We start from the raw sequence: 19,015 nt of genomic DNA, 5'->3' as shown, positions 1-19,015 counted from the left end.
CAAGAGTGTGCAAAGCAGTAATTAGAGCAAAGGGTGGCTACTCTGACGAATCTAAAATATAAGACATGTTTTCAGTTATTTCACACTTTTTTTGCGAAGTACATAATTCCATATGTGTTCATTCATAGTTTTGATGCCTTCAGTGAGAATCTACAATGTAAATAGTCATTGACTGAGAAGGTGTGTCGTAACTTTTGGCCTGTACTGTACATGCTTAAAATACACAACACACGTCAAAGTGTCTCATTTTGTTTCATTGGATATTTCTGGCCTCTTTTTTTCTTTTAATGGCGGGGATTTTGTACTTTTTTTTTTTTTTTTTTCAACATTTTTGTCTCATTTTTGGGTGTTTTTGTGGCGGTTTAAGAACACGCTGTGACAGATCCTAACCCACTCTGACCCTAAACCAACATCTGGATGTCCAAGTGAACTCCAGTTTGCTCCAAACTCTGTTAAGAGTACTTTTAAAATAAACAAAACATGTGACTCATTGTCAAGTGTCTCATTTAGTTTCACAGATTTTGATCCCAGGATTCTTGTCAACTTGTGATTCCATTGAAACTGTTTGGAGTTTGCATATGAGGAGACCTGAAGAGAGAACCTTCCTGCAGTCGGTTATCTTGAACATGACGGTGGGTTATCCTTGGTAAACAGCGACATCTAGTGGTTGCATCGCAGGAAAGCAGGTTCACTTTCTACAGCCTTTAAAAAGAATACTATTTTACAAGATAACGGACAGATTTCAATGATTCAACATCCCATTTTGATTCTGATTTGTAAAGCAGTTGTGCTGTTCCATCTCCAGAAGGCCTGTGCTTCTTAAAGGGGATGGTTTTGTTCTTCAACAGCCCCACAGTCCTCAGGTTTGGGCTATAGAGGCTCCTGGTTTGGTTTCAGATGTCTCCTTTATGAAGTGTTAGTACTGGAAACATAGCAAACAGTTAATTATTCTCATCGTGACAAACTTCTGCGTTGTGTTGGAGGTTCTTCAAACGAGACGCTGCTCGACAGCTCTCTCTGTCGATCCATTTATTCTGGTGACATATGCAACCCTAACCAGCCCCTCCTCATCAGCTGAAGCAGCCGGTCTTCAAGCTTTAACCCTTGTGGGGTCCTTCGGGTCCCAGTGACCCGAAGGACCACACAAGGATTATGTACTTCCCTTTACTTTGTTGAGAATTGCTCTCCAAACCCTGTTTGTGTAAAGTAAGTAAGTAAAGTTTATTTCTAGAACACATTTAAACACAGTTTAAGCTGACCAAAATGCTGTACAAACAAGAACAAAGGTGCTGTATTAACCCTTGTTTAGAGAGCAATTCTCAACAAAGTAAACAGAAGTACATAATCCTTGTGTTGTCCTTCGGGTCACTGGGACCCGAAGGACAACACAAGGGTTAAGGAGGTTTTCCCTCTTCCACTTTAACAGCAGAAGAATTGATTTGCAAAAATCAGTCATGACCCGGCACCAGCTGAGCTTCAGATGTGATTAATGACAAACCAGGAAGGAGTTAACATTCAGTAATCACTGGGACAGAGACACAGAGGTGGAGATGGAGGTCGACACAACCCACCAAACAAACCACCGGCACACAGAAATGTGTATAAACTTAACATAGGCTAAGAACTCTCTGAATTAACACACTTTGCATGTAAGTCATTTTTTCATTGAAAGCAGTGAAACCTGTGTAATGTCAGCTTGTTAAATGTGAATATTTTCTAGTTTCTTCTCTCCTCTGGGACAGGAAACTGAATATCTTTGAGTTGTGGACAAAACAAGACATTTGAGGACTTAATCTTGTGATTTGGGAAACACTGATCCACATTTTAGAGACCAAACAACTCATCCACTCATCTAGACAATAATCCACACATTAATACATGATGAAAATAAATGTTGTAGTTGCAGCTCTTTGAGAAGATTAAGTGGAAGATCCTTAAGCCCTGGTGCAATGGTTCCTGCACTCAAGAAGTTAACATGATATAACTTCTGAAAAGCTACTTGAGTGCAGGAGAGGAAGGAAGCCTGAAAGCTTCTTCAGAGTACTCCCCTAATGTTGGAGCCGACATTATGATTTGGATATTAACTTTTATTTAGATGAATGGTGCATAAATAAGAAGTTTTATGCACCATTCATGCATATCCATATTTGAAGAAGTCAAATATGATATGAAATTTCATATCATATGTCGTTTACTTTATAGGTCCCATGTCATGGGACCTATAAAGTAAAAGTACTTGCATAACGATTTATTCTCTTAAACTTATTTGCAAAAAAAGTTGGTTAGTTGGTTAGTTGCACCTTGGTCAGTGAGGGCACTGTGTCTAGCGACCTGTGATTTACAGAGGGGGGAGGGGGGTTCAGTTATTTTGATGCTGAGCTTCGACAGTACCAATACTGTCCACTAGGCCCTACCACAAACAAGGCCTGGGGCCTCATTTATAAAACTGTGTGTAGATTCTATTCTGAAAGATTTCGTGCGCAAAAAAGTCAGAATTTTCGTACGCAAAAACAATATTCTGATTTATAACAACTTGCGGCGCACACCGGTACGCACTCTTCTCGTTATGAATACGGACGTACGTTACCTTATGTGGTCCTGCACGAGCCTCACGCTCCTCCCAAGGTCTTCCCATATTTGTCCTAATAAGGTCCATGTTAATCAATCAATGAATATTCCAGCCTTGAAAGGAGCCCTTGATCACCAGTCACCAAACGGAAACATGGGGAAAAAACCCGACTCAGTGATTGTGAGATCGATGTGCTCTTAACAGAGGTAGAATATCAAAACAAAATCCTGTTTGGAAGCCTTAACCCTTGTGTAGTGTTCATATTTTTGTTACACAAACTTAATAATGTAATGTAACAGATTTAGCTCAATTACCAATGATACATCATTTATGGTTCATGTTTGCCATTTACGATCATATGATCATTTTCGTTTTTTGTGAGAAAGGAATTTCAATTATTAAAAAGGTAAAAAATAGAAACAAGATTTTGGATCATTATTGGTGCAAAACAGGTGAAAGCACTTGACATGTAACAATTCACCCACTGAAGTAAAAGTGTGTAAGTATCATCAGGGAAATGTAGTTAAAGTATCAAAACATTTTAGAAAGTGTAAAGGATCCAAACAGTTGTGTGTTTAATGGTCTAATCATCTCAGATGGACTTGTAGGCCGTTATATTGTTGGCTAGTTTCATTTAGAATAAAACATCAGATTTTATAAACTACATGTGTTTAGTGCGCTGAAATATTAATGTGTAGTGGAGTAAGAAGTACAATATTTCTCAAATATAAAGTTATAAAGTAAATATACCTCAACAGTTGGATTTAAGGACAGTACTGGAGTAAACGTACTTAGTTACACTCCAGCACTGAGAGCAGTGAACGGCACACAGGGGATTTCACTTCTTCTGGCTAATTGAACTCTGCTCAGGCTGAAGGTGGGCGGAGCTTAGATGGGATTACATATACACTAATCTTTTCTTCCAATGAGAATGATGAAGCTGTCATTATTCCCATCCTAACAGGAGGAAGATGTCAATCAATCAGTGTAACCCCGCCTACACAATCAGCCAGATCACCTGAGATAGCTGTGTGGCTGTTGAGACTTTAGGTTAGCAGTTTCCTCCAGAGCTCTTGGACAGCAGACTGCTAAACCAAACTGTGGTGAGTCACTTTTAATCACAAAACAGTGTGCTCTGTTTAACAAGAACACAACTTTAACTCTCAGTTAGCTTCCGATTCACAGCGTCCGATTCAGCAGGGAAACATAACTTACATTGCTGAGTTACTGATCCTCCGTTTTTTTAACCTTTTACTATATTGAAAGCGTGTTAGTCATTAAGGTAAATTATTAATCATGTCTAAAACACACTTTTAGATTTGTGAAAGCTTTATTGTCTTTATGAGAACGCAATAAAGGGAAATTTCTGTTTTTTTCATATGTAGACCACAGTAGACCAGGTCCAGATCCAAAACTACTATATCTAGACTAAATTATCCCAGAGAGACTACAGATTCTTAAAAACACAGTTTCTGATTTGTGAAAGCTTGATTCTATTTGTGAAAATGCAATAAAGAGAGTTGCCTGTTTTTTAATTTTTTCGTACGTAGACCATGTTGGACCTAGCCTGACAAGCCAGACCCACATCAAGATGTTGGGTCTGGGAACTCACCATTGGCAGGGTTCAATCCGAGGGGCGGGATCAATGGTTGTCTTTCAAATTCCCTCTGCACGCAATAGGACAGCGCTACAACCAGGCAGAGCAACGAAGAAGGTAGCGAAGCTAGTTGATAGATTAAACTTTTGCCGTATCCGGTCGGCCATATTCCGAACACATCTTCCTTTTTTAAGAATGACTTCAGTGCCGTTCTTTCCTCAAAGAAAATCTTAACTCCAAGTAGACCACATTAGACCAGGTCCAGATCCAAAACCACTATATCTAGACTTTTCAAATCTGGAATAAATTAGGGTTAGCTGTTTGAATTTAATCACCATGCATAGCACCGTCACAGATGAACTGTAACATAGCTTTTTTTTTTTTTCTGGTTAGAAAAAACGATACCACTAATCATCTGATACTTTCTTATAATTTCAGTCAGAATCCTGTTCCTCTGTTGGGCAGTTCTGTTTTTCATAGAGGCTGGTGCTGACAATGGAAAACTGCAAGTGGCTAATGCATCGCATCACACAAAAGGTATCTAATTATCCCTCAACATATTTGTACAACTGTCTGATTGAAATGACAGTTTTAAAATAAACGACATTTAGACCTTGTCAGTTAACAGTTTAATTCATGCACTTTTCTCAGTATTTGATTTTCTTTCATTTAACATCTGAATACATAATGGTTCTACTATTATCAACCTTTTGCAAAAGTTTTTGTGCCTAGGCAGAGTAATGTTTGGCCCTCATCCCCTGGGGCCCACTTACGTAATTTTGCAGGGAAAGTAAAAACAATCATATTTTAAATAGATCCCCCCTCCCCCAAAAAAATCAATCGGCAGATTACAAAGAAATTGTTGAACAGAAGAGATGTGGACGAAACAACACATTTGAGGACGTCCTCTTGGACTTTGGGAAACTGATGCACATTTTTCACCATTTTCAAATAATGTTCAACAGAAGTTTTAACTTTATTTAGTTTTGACTCCTACACACACGCACATATACACATGGGGCATGTATACCATTATGATTATTCATGGCAATTTTGTGGAAATATATTGGTTTGAGTGTTTCCCCTACCATTGTTTTTTGGGGGGAGGGGGGAACAGATGTTAATTTCCAACTGTTAGTAATAGATAGGCTCATTAAGACTTCATTGACTGTTTCCTTCTTTGTAAGGCTGATTTCCCCTTTGAATGACTCTTGATAGTAAAGTTTGCTGCCTCCTGATCTAAATGATGTGGTCCCTGCAGCTTCATCCTGACGGTCTGTTCCCTCCGACCTCTGGTACCATCTACATCCTGGGCAGAGACATCTGGACGCACTTGAGCGCCATCAGAGTCTGGGAGTCTGTCCTCAACACAACATCCTCTTCAGCATGTGAGTCAGAACACATTTATTTCCTCATCTGACAAACTGCAGACCACAGACTGAAAAAAGTGTTTGTAGACTGCCGTTTTGAAGCCTGAAGTATGGCGTTGCCACATAAAAAACAAAACCGGATTTACCTGGCGTTTGGGTGTTTTCTTTCTCTTATTCTTTCCATTCTCCTGTCAGCTTAAAGTGATGGTTCGGAGTAATTTCACCCTAGGGTCCTTTGCACCATGACCTCGAGCCAAACACCCCCCAGAATCTTTTTTTCACCTGGGTCGAACATTGGGAGAGTTAGCGTTATCAGCTGAATAGCTTAGCGCAGGGGCTAATGGAACCAGTGATGTATGTCGGAAATGAGCCCACTAATAATGCCCGAAATGATACCAAACTTCTACTCTGGTACAAATAGTGTATGCTCTCATAAAACGATGGATTGGAAAGTTTGTAAGTACACCAAAAGTGTATGTAAATAACACTTGCCTGCTGGCTTCTCGTCTCTGCTGTTGTTGTTGCAGCTGTGGCAGTTAGACAAGTGCTTAGAGCCGTCTACAAATTACACCGAAAAGAGATGCAACAAAAATATTTATGAATTTAATGATTAAATAAGGTAATGTCTCCAAACTTACCTCAGTTATAACTTATCTCCTGCTAGTTATACTACAGCACTTACTTTAAAAAAAGTTAAATTAATAAATTATTTTTGTTGCATCTCTTTTCGGTGTTGTAACTTGTAGACGGCCCTAAGCACTCGTACTACCCGTTAGGTAGCAGCAGAGATGAGAAGCCAGCAGGCAAGTGTTATTTACATACACTTCTGGTGTACTTACAACCTTTCCAATCCATCATTTTATGAGTAAATAAACTATTTGTACTAGTGTAGACCTTTTGGTATCATTTCGGGCATTATTAGTGGGGTCATTTACGATATACATCACTGGATCCATTAGCCCCTGCGCTAAGCTATTCAGCTGATAATGCTACTCTACGCTAACTCTCCCAATGTTCGACCCAGGTGAAAAAAGGTTCTGGGGGGGTGTTTGGCTCGAGGTCATGGTGCAAAGGACCCTAGGGTGAAATTACTCCGAACCATCACTTTAAGAAACTGGCCATGCTCTGCTGGGCGTCTTATTAAAGAAACCAAACCTTCAGTTTAGCCAGACTCCTTTCACCCCAGGGCGATAGTATCCACATCCCATAATGTCCCGGGGTAATATCGGAGCATTCTGATATAAGATTTCAAAAATAAAGGCTTAAATGTCCACTTAAAGCTATATTTCAACTCTGTTTAAGGCAGCTAATTAAAGCCAAATTGTAACTCTATTTCAGGCTGCTCTAAAAACCAAACCGCCAGTCCAGTTTAGCCAGACTCATTTCACATCAGGGTGATAGTATACACATCCCATAATGTCCCTGGGTAATATCGGAGCATTCTGATACAGGATTTAAAAAAATAAAGGCTTAAATGTCCACTTAAAGCTATATTTCAACTCTTTTTAAGGCTGCTAATTAATGCCATATTGTAACTCTATTTCAAGCTGCTTTAAAAACCCAACCGCCAGTTTAGCCATACTCATTTCACATCAGGGTGATAGTATACACATCCCATAATGTCCCTGGGTAATATGGGAGCATTCTGATGCAGGATTTTAAAAATAAAGGCTTAAATGTCCACTTAAAGCTATATTTCAACTCTTATTCAGGTTGCTCTAGAAACAACAACTCCAGTTTAGCCACACTCATTTCACCCCAGGGTGATAGTATACACGTCCCATAATGTCCCTGGGTAATATCATAGGAACTCATGTGATGCGTAATCGATTCCGTGGATGATTTGTAGGCTATTGGTGAACAAGGTGTACCCCAATCCACCAAACACTGGGCCGTCTTGACTGTCTGAGCGTACTAACACTTAGAAAATAAATGGCATTACATCAGTGAGTTCAAACTGCTTATTGTGCGTATTTTTAGACACTGAGATGCATGTTGTTCTGTAACTGGTGTGGCGCTGCCATTTTTCTCTTAATTTCCACTTCGACATTAGACATTTTTTTTGAGTGAAAGAGACGTTACATTTAGCATATATCATCACATGTAACAAGCTAACCATCGCAAAGTGTTGTGCTAATGCTGGGAACAGGCACATTGTATCTTTATAGTTGTATCCATATGATGTGACAGACTTAGGTTAATATTTCACCAGGTTCGAGGGCTAGAGGGATGTGTTAAGTAGACCCCATAAAGTTATCCTACAACTGATTCTGATACTGTACTGTATGGATGGTAGCTACAGGACATGCTTTGAATTCATAACATTTAACAATACAGTGTTAGGGACAGATCAGATGGCCAGAGACTTGACTTGAACTTTCCCCTCTAAGACTTGAGACTCGACTTGGACTTCCAAAAAATGACTTGTGAACATCTCTCTCTGATAAATGGTAATAAGGACAAGCAATAAAACATTTAAAACATTGTTTAAAAAAAAAAAAAGGTCTGTGGTTGTGAGCATGGTTTGTGATTTTAAATTTCCACAGATTCTTCATCATAGCACTCCTCCTCCAGTTCATCTGAAGTGTCCTCTTCCGATGCCTCACTGTCCTGCAGAGGTACTTCTACTGCCACAGCCACACTGCCACCGATGAAAGCTGGACTGTACACCAAAAGTGCTGTGGTGATGTTTTGGTCCAGCTCACGGATGTGTCTTCTTACTTTATTTTGAAGATCCGGTTCACCTGAAAAGAAAACATCTGACTATCAGAGATGCATCATAAGTAGAACACCTTTATGACATTATCAATTTAAATCATGGGAATTACTGGTCATGAACATTTACTTACAGTTGTCCTGGAGCAGTAATCTTAACCCGTCAAGCTGTCCCTCAAGAGAGTTAAGGTGCCGGTGCATCTCCTCCACAACAATGTTGATTTCCTCATGAAATCGCAAAGTTAACATGATGTAGTAACAGAAGGGTACTCAACCTCCCAACAGAGTTTATGAACCAAAATACACTTTAAACATTACAAAATAATTACAATATGTACACTCATCTACTTTTTTCAATTTCTACATATGGTTAAATCCAAATGTTGTGTGCATACTAGACTCTCCCAGGGCCAGATGAAATTCTCCCTAACAAGCATCTCATCAAGAGATGGCAGTTGGGTCTTGTAGGCTGTGTCCAGCTGGTCAATTGCAGACTCCAATTTCTTTTTTTCTTCTGCAACTTTCCGACGGATGGTGTGCCTTTTTATTGGAGTCTAAGTGAAAAACATGATTATATGCAGTGATATTTTGATGGTTCATTGTTGTATTACTGCCACAGATTATCAACTCTTTCTAAACATGACTGAAAAGTCATTTTCAAGCATCTATGAAATCAAGGTTTTAAAAGTCACACCAGTCTCTCTGTACAGCATGTGTTTCGGCTGGCGGATGCTGAGGTACAGATGCTCAATTCGGCACTCCAGTGAGCGCTCATCTACGACAGTGGAGGCGGTGATGAAATTGTCATTATTTGAGGTAACAAAAAAAGCCATAAAATGCCAAAATACATGGAGTGGATTTTGAAATGCATGTTTATGAAGGTTAAATATTACCACATGGCCAGCCTTGGACATCAGAAATCCATTTTTGTAGCGGAGTGTCATCCACACTCAGCTCTGTACAGAGGGCATGCAGCTTTTTAATTTCTTCATCCAGCCTTTTCTGCGCCAAAAAAAAAAAAAAAAAATAGATCCACAAAACAGCACTCATACTTATTTTCCAGGTGCCTTATACAGTATATTAAGTACATTAATTTATGGCTTTTCAGGTATTTTAGAAATAAATGATTTTTAAGACATACCTTGGTGTACCTCTGTGCCAATGTCTTGTGGAGGTTTGCCATCTTTCGATGGTTCCACAAAACTGCCCACAGGGTAATTGGCCTGTAAACCAAAACGCACAGTTTCATTCTTCTAATCATTATTATTATTACGGTATTGCTTTTATATGTGTTGTTGTTATTACCTCCTTTTGACATGTACTTTGTTGACATGGCAGCCCTGGACAAAAAACTATTCACTTAAGTAGTAAACAATCAGTATGTAATGTCAATACTATCACAGAAAACATAGTTTTTTAAAAATTGAACACATTTACCACACCTGCTCTACCTCCTCCCCAATGGTGTTCCCTGCCCCTTCTTGGTTGCGGCCTCCACATTTCAGCTACAATTCACAAACACAGTTTCAAGACAAGCACACATGGATGAAGAATTTAATGCACAAAATTTGACGCTAACCTTGCATGTCCATGAATGGGCTTTGGCGTGCATGACTGAAAGGAGGGGTCGCACTGCCTGCAGTGGCTGTGACATGAAAAACCTAGACATGTCAGAGATGCATTACAGTCATAATATAATGTGCTTGTTGTAATTGAATCATGTAAATCAACAGTTTATATTACAAATATTTCACCTCTGAACATATTTTAAGGCTTTTAGGAGGACCCCGTGCCTGCAGACGGCTATTTCGAAACCCTCATCAATTTTTGAGGAGGAGGATCTACTAACTTCTTTAGCCGCTGCCCACTGGCTTGTCCCACACCTGCCTCTGCCTGATCTCTGGTAAAACACAATCATTCAGAAGTTCATGAAAACAACAGTGTACACGGCTCAAATAGAACTTTGGGGACTAACTTACATGCTTTGTGTTGGTATGGATGGACTGCACAAAGCTGGCCACCTCTTCATCATTGGCAAAGAATGAGCCATCAAATAGACCTACATTAGACCTTTTAGAAATTATGTAAATAAAGTCTATGAAATACAGCTCATACATTATAAATATCTTCTTTGAATACTGTATAAAGGAAAATGTAATACCCTGTGGCATTTTGGAAATGGTGGTGCTTCCTATTGCCATCCACGGCAATGGCATGCATCTCTGGAACACATGCAGAGCAGAGAAATGGGTCCATCCCCATGGCCCTCTCCACCTCATGCTCTGCGTGTGACCATTCAATGAAGGCCCGCTGAAAGGAATCTCCACAGATGTTGCTTGACTAAATAGAAATAAATATGGAAAGATATTGAATGTCAATATGTGATGAAAATAATTCTTTTTTAAAGGCAAGAGGAAAACAATTATATTTACTCTCCCACAGGCTCTACTCCTCTCCTCCAACATTCCTAGGTATGCCTGACGTGACAGCCCCGGGGCAAGCACCTTCAGCTGCTGAAAAGATTTCATAATTTCGACCTGGTACAGGGTGTGGTGATTCAGCGTGGCAGGCCAGTAACCACACCTGACCAGGTCCTCCAACCCAGCTGTCCAACTCTCTTAGCACAGGCCACATGTTACAGAGGGGATGGACAGGTTGTAACGTCCTGAAATAATTGTTTGTACAGTGTTAACTTATGTAGGGACACAACATATCCATCTTACCATTCATCCCAACCAGGATTATTCCTCTGGCTGCTGTCATTGCCAGAGCATTTGGACAGCAACCACATATTTTTGGCAGGCTGACTGGTAGAAATCGCACTAATAAAAAGATATATATATATATATGTAACGTCATATTCAGGCTAATTTGTCACCATAATGTTACATAATTTATGTAAATATGAACACATCTGTTTCCATCAGGTTGTATCCATCACCCTCAGGCTGGACAATTGTAGTTGGGGACAAGGGGTGATAAAACCCCTCAAAAATGGCACTCCTATCATGTAGCACATAAGTGCATGGACCCTCACATCACACTCACTGCAAAGGAACTCCTTGGGCATGCACTCCTTGTAGTAAATTACTGCCCTTTCATTACAGATTTTGCAGGCAGGCTCTAGGACCTTGGAGGACATCAATGCTCGAAATAAGGAGTCCCTGCCTCTCACCCCAGCTGACATTTTGCTGAGATGTTCCAGGGTTTGTTGGTGGGTCGACAGAGTAGGCCTGGAAATTGGTATCTTATCACACAGAATATAATAATCATTACTGAGAGCCTCATTACAATGTAAAAAAGCCAAAACACAAACCACAACCAAAGCAAAGGCATACCTAGGACGTCAAATTAAACTTTCTGTTTCTGGAATGCTGCTTGTTGCTGCAATAGGAAATATGATGCTTTTATTTGATAGATGGATAATAATTCGAAAATACCAATTGTTTTGTACCAACAGTACTACAGTAATAATTCATACCTTTTTTGGCAGGAATTTGACCTCGTGGTGCTTGACCAGGTCTTTAAAATAGCATTTCGCCACTGCTGTCCTGTGGCTGCCATTGTACTGGCGTGGCAGGATCATTTTTCTAGAGTAAGTGAGTTGCCATTAATTGTTTTATTTACAAATCTACACTTGGCCACATATAAACACAAACAAATCTATACTCACAGCAGTTGCATCAAATTTGGCTATTAGATGCTTGCTATCTTCAAGAGCCTTTTGGAAGTCGGACATTTCTGCAAGATTTTCTATATTCAAATTCAAAAGTGTTACAGTGGTTTCTGCGACAAAACCGTGTAGGAGGAGGTCAAAAGGTCACAATTCAATTCAGGACTATAGAATACTGTCCAAATCACTGTGTTGAGAGCACCAAGACATGAGAAGACAACTAATAACATTTTAAGAGCAATACATTGTAAGGTGATTTGGAGGAAAAGCATTGTCAACTTTGGTTGTGCAGGGTTGTGAGTGTTCAGAGTGCAAAAGAAGACTGGAGTGGGGTCACAACCAATTATGATAAATGCCTTGGTATGTAAGGAGAGAAAGCCAGCATGATCACTTGTCAAACCCTTTGACTGAAGTAAGCTATAACTTCTATATTCCTCTACTTTTTCAGAGTTATGAAAGCAGCATGTCAGGACACTGCTACATCATCAGGGTCACCAACCTTGACTTCCCCTTTATGGACACCAACAACCAAACGCTGAAGGAGGAACGCACAGATCTCAGGCAGAGAGGTCAACCGATCAGACAACGGAGCCTCAGGGACACACACCAACTGACCCATGCTTTGTTCAAGTGGGTGTACACAGGCTACAACCTGAAACACCACAGGCCGTGAGCATCAGCTCTCATAAGATCTGTTTGGACAACAGAATCTTTTCTGCCACTGTGAGGTTTGTAGCAATGTTGAAATGAACACTGTACTTTACATTTAGTCATTTAGCAGACGCTTTTATCCAAAGCGACTTACAAGGGAGAATTACATTCAAGCTACATTGCTTAGTGTGTAAATGGGCTTGTCTGATAGAGCTGCCTCAATCTTATTTATTCTTACCTTGAAGCTGACTTGTGAGGAGCACACAAATAATTCTTATGTACCTGTGGCAGCCCTCTGCTCGCCTTCAGCTCATCTGGACTCTTGCTAGTGCAAGGAACTTGTGGCTGCTTGAAGGGTTGATTTTCATTCCTCTCATACGGAACTAGCATAAAAAGACAGAAATACACTAAGTGCCAACTGTACAGTACAAGAGCTTAACCGTTACTCACATTCATTCATTATTTGCTTAGAAGACATTACGATGTTAATATATGAACCTTGGGCTGTATTCTCAAAGAATGTTAGGGCTAAAAGTAGCTCATAACTGGTGAAATTAGGAGAAACTGCTAAAAATATATATAATAATAATAATAATAATGGGTGTCAGTCCTAGCAGTAAGAAAAATAGCTTTGAGAATACGACCCTATACAGTGGGATCTTTCCTACACATTACATAAACATACACACACACACACACTGGAGGATGCAGCACACACAGGGGTGGTGCGTGGTTGTCAATAATCCCTCTTTACAACACGAAATCTGCTCAATCAATGTCATCTTAAATTGGATAAAGAAAAGCATTTCTAAATTATAGAGGTAATCTATATTCTATCTATTCCATTGCCTTTTCTTTCAAATTGTAATAAACCCTTACTACTGACAGTCTATAATGTACACTTTACATGTTTTATTATTAGTAGTAAAATGCGTTATACAGGCTATACCCAAAAACATCCCATGGTTTTTATAACAGACCGTTACCAGAAACTCTATGATGATAGGAAGACACAATGCACTTGGGCCCCATGTAACTTGTTTAAGCTCCACTAGACGGACAGGAAATAAAATCTTTTGCATACAGAACATATTACTTCCTAAAAGGGAGTTTCTCCTCGCCACTGTCGCAACAGCCACTGCTAATGCTTGCTCTTGAGGGAATTACTGTAATTGTTGGGGTTTTGGAATTTATAGAGTGTGGTCTAGACCTACTCTATCTGTAAAGTGTCTCGAGATAACTCTGTTATGATTTGATACTATAAATAAAATTGAATTGAATTGAATTGAATTACACTAACTCTCTTAAATCCTCCCCCACTGACAGATTTCTGCCAACATGAACTGCAATTCCAGGGGCCTCATTTATAAAACTGTGCGTAGATTCTATTCTGAAAGATTTTGTGCGCAAAAAAGTCAGAATTTTCGTACACAAAAACAATATTCTGATTTATAACACCTTGCGGCGCACACCGGTACGCACTCTTCTCGTTATAAATACGGACGTGCGTTACCTTATGCGGTCCTGCACGAGCCTCACGCTCCTCCCAAGGTCGTCCCATATTTGTCCTAATAAGGTCCATGTTAATCAATCAATGAATATTCCAGCCTTGAAAGGAGCCCTTGATCACCAGTCACCAAACGGAAACATGGGGAAAAAACCCGATTCAGTGATTGTGAGATCGAGGTGCTCCTAACAGAGTTAGAATATCAAAACAAAATCCTGTTTGGAAGCCTTAATCCTTTTGTGGTGTTCATATTTTTGTTACACAAACTTAAAAATTTAACAGATTTAGCTCAATTACCTATGAGACATACATCATTTATGGTTCATATTTGACATTTACCCCTGTGAGATCACATTTATGATCATATGATCATTTTCGTTTAGAAAACAAGGAGGTAACACTTTACAATAAGGTACACAAAAAAATAGGTAGTTAATGATTAGTTACTGTTTTTGAAAGGGTAGTTACCCTTTTTCAGAAGGGTAGTTACCCTTTTTGAAAAGGGTAGTTACCCTTTTTCAGAAGGGTAACGAATGGTTAGTTACCCTTTTTGAAAAGGGTAGTTACCCTTTTCAGAAGGGTAGTTACTAGTTACCCTTCTGAAAAAGGGTAACTACCCTTTTCAAAAAGGGTAACTACCCTTTCAAAAACAGTAACTAATCATTAACTACCTATTTTTTGTGTACCTTATTGTAAAGTGTTACCTAGAACTTAATCAAAACAGGTGAAAGTGCTTGAAATGTAACAATTTAGTAACTTTGTGTGGGAATAGCAGGTGCAGAAAGACAACATTCCCACACACTGACACCTCAAACACGACCACATAAAGACGCACACACACACACACAGATACACATCAAACAAACAACGCACTTCACGGGGAGAGGCAGGAGAGAGCAGCGGAGGAAAAGCGCTGCACGGTGTGGGTGATCCCCTGCCTCTCCCCGTTGCTGGCAGCCCCTCGCCGGGCGCCGCGACTGGCTCTGGGTCGGTTTAGCAAGAACGGGATTGTTGGGTTCAGGAAAACAAAAACTGGGTTCGGAAAACGGGCATACCATCGGAGTTCACTGAAACACAGTCTACAAAACCTTGGGAGCATTACGTGGTCAAAAGGTTGCGGAAAACTGGGAACATTTTTACGCATGGAAATTCTTAATAAATCCCGACTATTGCGAGGAATGTTGCGACGACAAATTTCACCCTGCTTCACGCAACTTTTTCTTGCGTAACAGGTTTTATGAATGAGGCCCCAGTGCTACTCCAGTGACACCAACTCCGCCTCTCCTCCAAGACCATGACACCCAGCACAAACTCCACAAAATCATGGATACAACATAACTTGTCTCCGGCTCAACTGTAACATGATACTTACCTTTAGACTTGTACAATAACTAGCTTAGTTAGCATGCTATCTTTTCTAACAAATTATAGATTATGAACTGGCAGTTCTTACCTGCCATAACTATTATGGTTCAGTCTCTGGTCTTACTGGTTGGTGTCTGTTCTACCTGTGTGAGTAGAAAAAATGCAACTTTTATGACAATCTTCCAAAATTAACTGAATGCTACCAACGCTAGCTTAGTTAGCATGCTATCTTTTCTAACAAATTATAGATTATGAACTGGCAGTTTAACAACTGTAAACTTTCAGGTCTGTACAGCAAGCCTTTACAGTTACTATAGCATAGATGGATGGTCTGGCTAGTCCACGCAGCGAGAAAAATGTGTTGTGGTTTATTGGCATTTCTTTAAACCAATCACAATCGTCTTGGGCGGTGCTAAGCGCCAGACGTGCACAATAGCCTCTGGAAGGAACTTGTTTTGGTGGAACGTGAACGTTCAAAGGTTGTTTTAGTCGTGCAACAGAAAACTCAGATTGGACAGATAGTCTAGCTAGCTGTCTGGATTTACCCTGCAGAGATCTGAGGAGCAGTTAACCATAGTCCTCACAAATCCACCAGAGTTTAAAATTCCAACACGAAGAAAGTAACAGACATCCGGTCAAAAAGAGTGAAATCCAGCGGAATTTCCGAGCAATCCCGAAAGCGGAAGTGGAACGTGGTGGATATAGACTAGCTAGACCCTCAGTGATGTGGACACCAAGGTACTTGAAGCTGTCCACACTCTCCACTGAGGACCCGTTGATATTAAGAGGGGTATAGTTACTTCCCTGCTTCTTTCCAAAATCCACTATCATCTCTTTAGTCTTGCTAACATTCATGAGTAGGTTGTACTTCTTTCAGATAGACCTCTTCATTGTCGTCTGTGATCAGGCAGGAGATGCTCTTGCTTGTGGGGATTGTAGGTGAAGTTCATCTTTTCTACTTTTTCCACTTTTTTGCCCTGTGTTTACATTTGAACATCTTGACCGGCAGGTTAGCAGAATCATCAGGAGGAGTGTCTTGTGGTTGTATGTTACCATTTTGTCCAAAAAATGGCATACATTTTGCATAAATTGTCAACAGAGCTGACAAAAAAGCTGTTGGACAGATCCACACCATTCTAAAATAAGTCCTTCACGTAAAAAATTCACAGGGAATTTCCCTGTGAATTTTTCCCTGAGGGAAATATAAGTTAATACATTTCTATATTTAGTATAATTTAAATACGGGAATTTAAATACTTTTTTTTATTACTTTGTATTAAGGTGTAACCTTAAAGGGCAACTACGCCCATTTTCAAAATTCATACATGTTATTCCTAGGGTCTAAGACGGTCCAAAAACATTAGTAAACATGAACAACTCTCTACCAAATCCAAAAACTAGAGTGCTTCAATGCTAATATGTGATGTTGTGTGTGGCGGTCAGTATGAAGTTAGTAGTAACATTATAACTGTGAACGTAGCAGTGCAGTGTGTGTAAGCTATATCTGTCAGTGAATAAATGCTACAACTCCTCAAGACCCAAGCCAAGTTCCCGATGTCTTGCTGCCACCTGCTGATTAAAGTGAAGAGGTTTAGCCACGCAGATAGCAACATCTCCGGCTAATGCTCACTTAAGGTGGTGCCATTTTTGCAGTTATTTTGAATTTAGGACAGGGTCTATGCCATTCTAAGTTAGGATTCCTAACTTGAGAAATCCCTAAGTTAGGACGGTTCAGTAATAACTAAATTCCTATCCTAAGATAGTAGATTTTCCTAAATGGAGTCAGGAAACATGTTTCTGTAATACCAAAACATCTTAATGTCATCCTAAACTGAGATAAGATAGGACTTCAGAGTTAGGATGTTTTTGTAATGAGGCCCCTGGTTTCTGGCTTTGAGAGAGAGTAGCTCGATCATGTTCACAAATATTGAATGAACTGTCCTAGGCCATGGTGATCCAGTATCGATTATAGTATTGGATTTCAATACTATTGGATGCAATAATGTGTAAGCAGCATTTTAATGTTGTAGGGGATGGGGGTAACTACTTCGGTAGTTTAATTTATGTCAGTGAATCATATTTCATAAGTTGATTATGTGTCTTCATGTAACATTTGCAAAATAATAATAGCAGCCAAATAATTGTAGTGAAGTATAAAGTGCAGTATTTCCCCCTTAAATGTAGTGGAGTAGAAGTATAAAGCAGCTAATGATAATTCTCAATTAAAGTATACTACAAGTGGGACCTCTAGCTCAACCAGTACAGAGTGCGCCCCATGTAGGCTGAGTCTTGGCAGTGTCCTGGGCTTGAATCTGCCCTGGGACCCTTTGCTGTGTGTCATCCCCTCTTTCTCTCCCCCCTTTCCTGTCTATTCACTATCATAAAGTAAAAAGCCCCAAAGTAGGCCTCAAAAGTACCTAAAAACTATAAGCCTACTTAGCTGGGTAGATATACTAGATTTACATTGCTACGTTTTGGTTTAATAACGATTATCTTTTTACCTCGCAGCCCCTAAACCGGAGAAATTTAAAAACGCTTCTGACCCCATTTTGGTTTGGAATCTGCAGGGTTGTGTTTCAGTCTCACCGGCCACCTGATTGGGTCATGACGTCTCCTTCTCTGAGATGGGCTAGTAACGTTTCCAGGGCAACTACCAGCAACTGGTGGAGTATAGCTGCTGCCTCCTGTTCACCCAAGGGGGTAAGCCAGCTTCCACAAAGCATACCTTCTATGGCGCCGTTAGCATTCCATTGACTGCCATTCATTTTGACGTCACTTTGACAGCAAATAACTTTACATCCAAAGCGTTTAAAGACTCTATTTGTCCATTGTTTATTTCTAAAGAAACACGACAACGTATAAAAGGCTCCATTACCTTGCACCTCACGTTATGGCTCCGTAGCAGACGGTTTTGTAAAAATAGGCTAACGATTGTGTCATAACCACGCGACTTACTGTCTCATAGTAGAGGAATTACCGTATAGTACAGGAGAAGCTCGCAGGCAGTTTGGACTTACATTAGCTGTTTAAGTTTAATTACTAATGTTAACTAGCATGTTAGTGATCAATGATTAGCCTGTGCTTATGTTATCTCCTTACATATACCTACACTCTCCGTCTCTGTAAGATTGGGAATGATTGAGATTTCTCTTGGCACAGCTACCAGAAGACTTCCAACTTTCAGACACGTTGCTCACGTCACATCTACGTCTTCAAGCTCAGTTGGAGGCTGCTCAGTAATGCTCAGCCAGCACCGGAAAAGAGCTTTTTATATCCTTCACTGGTCTCCGTTGAAAACAACGGTGTCAATTTGTCCATTTATTTTACTGTCTATGTGTTTACCCCGGCACACGCATGCCCAGTAAATGAGAATGTTGGTGAGATATGCGGTATGGTCGTGTTAGTTTAAACAGAGATCAGTTCTACTGGAGCTAAAAACACAAGGATCGCTTTTGGCTCAAAACTCCACTTAAAAACCAAAACGTAGCAATGTAAATGTAGCCTTAGTAATGCTCCACCACTGTTGCACTAAGAATGACCCGCTGCAGAATGTACTGAGAGAAACACC

At 40.0% G+C, this 19,015-nt stretch overlaps 1 long non-coding RNA gene across 4 annotated transcripts; it reads left to right on the top strand.

Moving 5' to 3' along the window:
• Window positions 1–1,539: 1,539 nt before the first annotated feature.
• Window positions 1,540–11,072, top strand: LOC120562082. 4 transcript variants are annotated; one of them, XR_005639701.1, is made up of 7 exons: window positions 1,540–1,649; window positions 3,534–3,672; window positions 4,605–4,703; window positions 5,428–5,554; window positions 8,083–9,067; window positions 10,024–10,154; window positions 10,694–11,072. It is a non-coding gene; the product is annotated as an uncharacterized LOC120562082 (long non-coding RNA). The 4 variants fall into 4 exon arrangements; XR_005639696.1 differs by lacking the exon at window positions 10,694–11,072 and having other exon boundaries at window positions 10,024–10,605; XR_005639693.1 differs by lacking the exons at window positions 10,024–10,154; window positions 10,694–11,072 and having other exon boundaries at window positions 8,083–10,008.
• The last annotated feature ends 7,943 nt before the right edge of the window (window positions 11,073–19,015 follow it).

Source organism: Perca fluviatilis, chromosome 1 (assembly GCF_010015445.1).
Source record: "Perca fluviatilis chromosome 1, GENO_Pfluv_1.0, whole genome shotgun sequence".
NCBI classification, from domain to species: Eukaryota; Metazoa; Chordata; class Actinopteri; order Perciformes; family Percidae; genus Perca; species Perca fluviatilis.
This window is presented reverse-complemented; position numbering and strand designations above follow the sequence as displayed.